The 7205-nt window shown below is 35.5% G+C and overlaps 1 pseudogene; it reads right to left on the bottom strand.

Annotated features, from left to right (window-relative positions):
* Positions 1 to 3415: 3415 nt before the first annotated feature.
* LOC114633271 lies at positions 3416 to 6578 on the bottom strand (annotated as a pseudogene).
* Positions 6579 to 7205: the final 627 nt, after the last annotated feature.

Raw genomic sequence — 7205 nt, 5'->3', positions numbered from 1 at the left:
TTGCAAAGAGCTGTATAGTGAGATTCATTTCTTCAGAGCAATACTTGACTTGGAACCTGAGTATTTTACTTGAGTTTCTTAGGGCTTTGGATTATTTTCTTAATTACCCTTGTCACAAGTCAAGGTGATTGTCAGTCCTCTTACTATGAAAATCTGGGACAGGGCAGTGACAGAACCCAGAGCAACACCACCAATTACTTTTGTTGAATAGTCCAACTGAGCTTAAAGAGAAAGGAGGAGAAATCTGGAGAGTGAGAAAGAGGAAAAATCAGTATATACAAAGGGGATAGTGTACAAGGTGTAACCTATATCTGGGTCACATTAGACACAAGCACTTCATCATTTATTGGGCACCTGCCTATCAATTGCAAGACATTGTGCAGAGTACTAGACAAGATACAAGCACAAATCTGACAGCCTGCCCTCTGAGGACTTCCAGTCTAGTTCAGGAGCACACAGCCTCTGGGAACATCCTGGTAGAATGATAAACCCCCAAAGCCCTGTTGCACACTCTCTCCTTAAATCTTAAGTGCACTGCTTTTTTTCTTTTTAGTTCAGCAGCTTCACAAAAAATGCATAAATCTGGAAGTCCTTAAAATGCATATTTTTACTCAGAAAAAAAATCATCTTTATTAGAAAAATATCGAATATTTATTGTAGTTAAGAAAAATTTTTGCACATATATATTCAGCATTTTATTAATTATTTCCTTATGCATTTGTTTTTTAAGTAAACAGCTTTTCAAATTTCATAAAAATTATGAAATAACTTTTTAAAACATACAACTTTGAACCACTGGTAGTCTCACGTAAGGTACACAGGCTTGTTAATGAAAGCGAGGGAAGCTTTTGAAATAGACAGATGTTTGCTTATAATCAAAGGTCACAGCTACAAGGTCAGAAACCAGTCCCTGTACCAGCCCCCTTCAAAGCTTTAGATCCTTAAAGTTCAATTCTTCATATAAATAATTGGCTGGCCAGACCACTGAAGAACCAGAAAAGAAATCTGAAACAACCAGTTTCCCTATTATATTCTCAACAGTTTCTGAAGCTGTTATTTTCCTTTCAGCAGAAGGACACTAAATGCAATGACCAGGCACAAAGCGAACACTTAAGACTTCTAGTTAAGACTGAGAAGGATATGCTGAGTGCTACATTTTCAAGTTAATTTCTAACTGAAACCTCTTTACTAAGATTCTTGCAATCATTTTCTTTTTATAGAATCACCTCTGGGCTCAGACTCTGAAGCCCTGAGGCTCTGTAAAGATCTGATGAGACTTCTCTAAAACATTGAGACTAGAGATGCTTATCAAACATTCGAACTTTGTAGGTTACAGAACCACCACAAATTGATAAGGCCATGCATGCACGCAATTGGGTTCCTGAGAAACAGGGCTAGTGGCATGCTGGAACACTCATATCCTGAGCAGCTCCCTTAGTCTGGTAAAAGGAAAGGCCATTGTCACACTGGGTTTTCTTTACCAAACTCATGAATTGGGGTTTTCAGATACATAGTAATTCTAGACAATGTCAGTGCTAGTTAGTGTGTGCTGGACCAACACATCATCACAAAGTGTAACGAACTGTTAACTGAACTGAGGTGTGGCTTTAATGCTCTAGGCTTGTCAAGGCTGCCTTGGCTAGGCCACACTCAGATCCTCTAAGCTTTGACACTTGCAGATTTTACACATCTAGTATCTGATCAATGTATAAAGCTCAACTTTGTAGGTAGGTGTAAAATGTAGCAGAAGCTCAGATCCTTATGAACTGTGTTAATCTTTCCAAATCAGTTTTCTGACTTCAGATCACTATGGTGGTTTCCTGTTCACCATCTGCTGAACAGAAAACATTCCATAGATTTCTACTGTAGTAAAGGGTCATTTTATCGACAAGGAAACAGAGACCCTGAAATGTTTAAGGAACGTGCTAGTGCCAATCTCAATGTGCACCTCTGAACTTTCTGCTGGTAAGAAAACCTCATGCACATGCATTTGTAAGACCTGTCCCACCACATACAAGAGCTGTTAAAATGAATGTCACTAAACACATGAGGTAAACAGAACAAATGCTAATTTATGCTACTGCTAGTAAACAGCCCTTTTAGGTTACTGCAGGATGTACCTTGTGTCTATTCTTACATTTAAGAGTAGCCAATATGCAGATGCTAATTCTGAGGGTACTTATCAATGAGGAAAATAAATTTCATGTCAAATATAATTATATACTCAATCATATATAATGTATTTAATCTCTAAATTATTTTACAAAGCTATAGCTATTTTAACATGGGTAAAAATGAATATACACAAACAATATCACTGTGTAAGTTGTTGGCTACTAGAAAATTAGTTTTATACTCTCTCATTACCAGAAGGAAAATAAGAGTAATGAACTACAATAAAATTAAACGAATGTGATCGATGTGTAAACTGAGGTATACAAGAATTCCACTGCTTGCTTTTTAATTTGGTACAAGTCAGTAAAATTCTGGGATCAGTTTCTTCACCTGCAAAAAGCTGATATTTGCACTCTCTACCTCATTAGGACCACTCAAGACAACAGGCAACACATGAGAGAAATCTGTAGATGGAGAAGCACAAGACTTATTATTCCAACTGTTAAAATATGGCGCTAAAAATACTAGTTACTCACATAGGCAAGGTTCTCTGGGACGAATTCAATTCAGGAGGCAATCCATGCAAACACTGTCAACCTTCCATGGCAAAGCTAAAAATTTAGAGAGATATACAAAGAAGCACTCTGAACACACTGAAAGATACACAGTTGTTAGGGTTGAAACTTAAAAATGAGTCTGCTGGATTTTACAGCATACAACCAGGTTCTTAGTCTTTATTTGGAGAAAGCTGCTACTCACCTAAGAAAAGCAAGCATGATGAGGATTTCTATAACAAATGGATTAAAATCCTGCCACTCAGCTCATTTGTAAACTAGACTTTAAAGAACCACATTAACATTTCCAGTCATCTACCATCCACTTAAGAGATTCTAGAGAATGCCCACGAGTAAGTCACAACCATCTTGCATGAACACAAAACATACAATTCAGAATTCTTATGACACCTGAACTTTTAACAGCCCTTTATGCTCATTTTGTGTTACATAAGATACTGCAAATAAATGTTTCAAACCTACACTGCTGACAGAGTCTTCCTATGCAGTTTCCTCGCTCTTCAGACTACTCTTCTCTGGGAGGCTTTTTCTGTCTGTTTACAAAGCTAAGCTTAAGAAGCTCAGAACCTTTCACTTCAACTGTGTCTTATGATGTGAGACTCTCTTACAGCAAAACAAAGAAAAGAAAAAAGAAAAGAAAAAGAAAGAAAAAAATCAATGAAGAAACGGGAAGAGATGAGATGCAATTCAACATGTATAAAAATATGTTTCAAATTCAGAATAATTTAGTAGCTCTTGGTTATCTTGTATGTATCTGGAAATGGCACAGATACATGTCCCGATCCTGTCACAAGAGGTAGAATTCCAGCATTTGGTAGAACGTTCCAGGATAGTGTCAAAGTGACATTCCTGTTGCCCTTGAGGCCATTTTCATCATCAAAGAAGAAATACTTTTTCTTCATATCTTTCAAAATTAGCTTTGGATTATCACCTCTCAAAACGATTTTGTCCCAAAGAACAACTTGGTTCAGAGCATTATTTTTTGTTGAATACTCTGCTGATAAATAAAGAAATAACTGCTTAACATTCCAATCAAATATATTCTCTAGATCAGCTGTTATATCAAATGTGATGAATCCCAGGTCACTTCTTTTTCTAGGGCCAGTGAAGTCTTCTAAATTTTTTAGCATGATCCGCGAGACGTGCAGCCTCACTGGGACGCTCCTGTCTTTGAAGGCGGTGGTGATGAAGCAGCCGAAAGTGCTCCGGTTCCCGCGGCAGACCAGTCCCTCCGCAAGAGTTTTATTGAATATATTTTCATCAATGTTCATAAGAGAAATTTGTCTGAAATTCTTTTTCTTTTTGGATTTTTGTGTTGTTTGGGTATGAGTGTAATTGTGGGTTTACCTCAAAGTAAAAGGCTGGAAAATGAATTCCAAGCAAGTGGTTCCAGGAAACAAGCTGGAGTAGCCATTCTAATATTGAATGAAATTTACTTTAAAAAAAAGTTATCTAAAAAGATAAGGAAAGACACTTCATACTAGTAAATTGCATTATTAGTGGAAGAAAACTCAACATATCTTTGCAGTACTGAAAATACAGGGATATGTTTAAAAAAATATCTCATCTGCTTATATTATCTCCATTGATTATCTCCAACTTCTGTCTTAAGATTTCCATTGTTATGAAGAGAAACCATGATCAAGGCAATTCTTCTAAAGGCAAACAATTAATTCACCTTGGCTTACAGTTTTAGCAGTTTAGTCCATTATCATCATGATGGGAAGCATGGCAACATGCAGGAAGATATAGTGCTGGAGGAGCTATGAGTTCTACTTCTTGATCCAAAGGCAGCCTAGGAGTGTAGAGATATGTTTTACCCTGGATGTAGCTTGAGAATTTAAGACCTCAAAGCCCTGCCTCCACAGTGACATACAATAAAAAGGCAACATCCCTTCCAAAAAGACCATACCACCTAATAATTTTTGTATTCATTTATTTAGTCATTCATTCATTCATTCATTCATTCATTCATTCATTCATTCATTCATTTATTTTCCAGTCAAATGTTCTGTGTTGCTTGTCAAACACACAATACTAATGAGGTGTAATCATTTGAGGGAACAGAGAAGACCAAATTTCTTCTTTTGAACTTACTTTATTATATACAAAATTCTCCTCATTGTCTCAGTATTTTAAACCCTACAACATGATCATGGCAGTATTATATAGGTCTGAATATACACTGATTTAAAGTCAAGGAGTCAAGAGTGCTGGAGAGGTGGTTAATTAGGTAAGATCACTGGCTATTCTTCGAGAGACCCTGGGTTCATTTTCCATATTACAAGCTCATAACCATCTATAACTCTACTATCAGGAAATCTGACCACATCTTTTATCTTTATAGGTACCAGGAATGCCCACACTACACATATATACATACTTACAATTACTTATACCTATAAAATAAAAATAAATAGGTCTTTAAAAATTCAAGTGTCTAAAGTACTATGCTGTTTCAGAGACCCAGCAGTGACAATGTGACCTCTGTCTTCCCAACTGTAAGGTGACTTCTCATCCCATTTCTATGGTATCCTTTTTCATGGCCCTAACCTGATCTTCATTGACATGATCCCTTATTGATTATGTCTCCCATTCATTTCATTATGTGGACCATTATGAATGAAATGGTTTCACCTTTATGTACCAACATAATATTTTTTGTTTTTAAAGAGATTATTACATTTTAATTTGTGTTGATTATATTTAAGTATGCATATCTACAAGAAATATAATTCTGCCTTTCTGTAAAACAGTATGTTTTTTTTCAATCTTTTATTTTTAAATGAAAATGTATATGGGAACATGAGGGTGTATGCCTGTAAATGAAGTCTGCAAGTGGAATCAAAGAGAGCTGGAGCTGTGTGCATTTTTAATCCTCTAAGCATGGGTAATTAGAAGGTAATTTATTTTCTCTTTGAGAACAGTACCTGATCTTAATTGATGAGACATTTCTCCAGGCCTGCAGTATGAATAAAGACCTTGTCGGTTATATACTTAACAGCAAACTTTATCATTCTGACATGCCTGTATTGTTAAATAATTGAAATTTTGATAGGTCTTATGAATAAGGAAAATTGATTCTGTTTACTCTGGTTTAACTGAATAATTTTTCAAAATGTAATACTTTTATAGATGAGAATTTCATATATGTATACTATGTATTTGATATTTGCATACCCCTATTTACCTGAACTCGCAAATCTACTACACATTCCTCATGCCCTCCCTTCCTGTCTACATATAAATATACCTAAACACTGAATGCAATATACTCTCCAATGTGGGTCAATCATATTCATATATATATATATATATATATATATATATATATATATATATATAATTAAAAATTATAAATTATATATATGTATATACCCACTGGATGGAGCAAGTATGGTAAATTTATCAGAGACAACACTCTTAGAGAATATTGTCGAACCCTCCCTTAGACGCCATCAACTACCAACAACTCAGCAGCTAGTGGTACAGGATAATGAGCTCCTCCCTCTGAAGCCTCAAGAGAGTTATGATTATGAATCAGGTAAGAATAGAAAATTGGATAGCAAGCTGGGACTCCAGTTGCTCTGGGCTATGTACACAAAGTAAATACATGCATGCACACACACACACAACCACACACAAAGACAGAGAGACAGAGATAGAGACAGAGACAGAGACACAGAGAGACAGAAAGTCAGAGGAAGAGAGACCTCTAGGAATACATTAGTAACCTAGAACTCTTGAATAGAGATGCTAGTTTCCTTGATAAAAGCAACAGAAATAAGTTTATCTGTTTAGGATTCTCTCAGTAGCACATTAATTGAAATCAAATACATTCAGGAATGCATTCTGAAAAGCAGATCAATATACAGAATGTACCTTCATGGTTTGGAATCCATGTATAATGATAAATTATATCTTCTAAATGAACTCTAATAGACAGTCCTCTGTTCCCTATCTTCTGACCCTGTAAAATTAGGCAGGAATAAACTTGAACAAAAATGAATTATGGGAATGGACATTCACAGTATGATTGCCAGTGAAAATAGGCAGCCATACATATTAAGCTCCTAGTACATATCTCTCCTTCATGAAAAATAAAAAGAAAATACACCCTAAAAGATTTGGCTTGTTGTAAAATGTGACAGTATATTTCACTCACTTTGACTATGGGTTGTGTGTTAATTTATAAATTATGTGCACCTTTTTCATTGTTCTGCATTTTTCTTTCAAAATAGACTTTTCATGCAACATGATATGCCTATATTTTTATGTTGTATTCATTTTAAATAAATCCTGTTGCAGGCTTCCTTCCTGCCTTAGATTGTTTATGTTTCTAGAAACACACATCTTTTATATTTTAATGTACTTTAAATAGCAAAATGGCTGAGTAACTGCCTAATGCCTATGTTATTAGAATCAACTTCCTACAGATAAATATAACTTACTACTTACTAGTTTCTATGTTTTGTCTTGGCTGTTCTTGACCTAATTTAGCACCTTCTGGGGGTA

The sequence above is a fragment of the Grammomys surdaster genome, unplaced genomic scaffold (assembly GCF_004785775.1).
Source record: "Grammomys surdaster isolate TR1022 unplaced genomic scaffold, NIH_TR_1.0 573, whole genome shotgun sequence".
Taxonomy (NCBI): domain Eukaryota; kingdom Metazoa; phylum Chordata; class Mammalia; order Rodentia; family Muridae; genus Grammomys; species Grammomys surdaster.
Note: the sequence above shows the minus strand (reverse complement) of the source record. Positions and strands in the feature narration are given on the sequence as shown.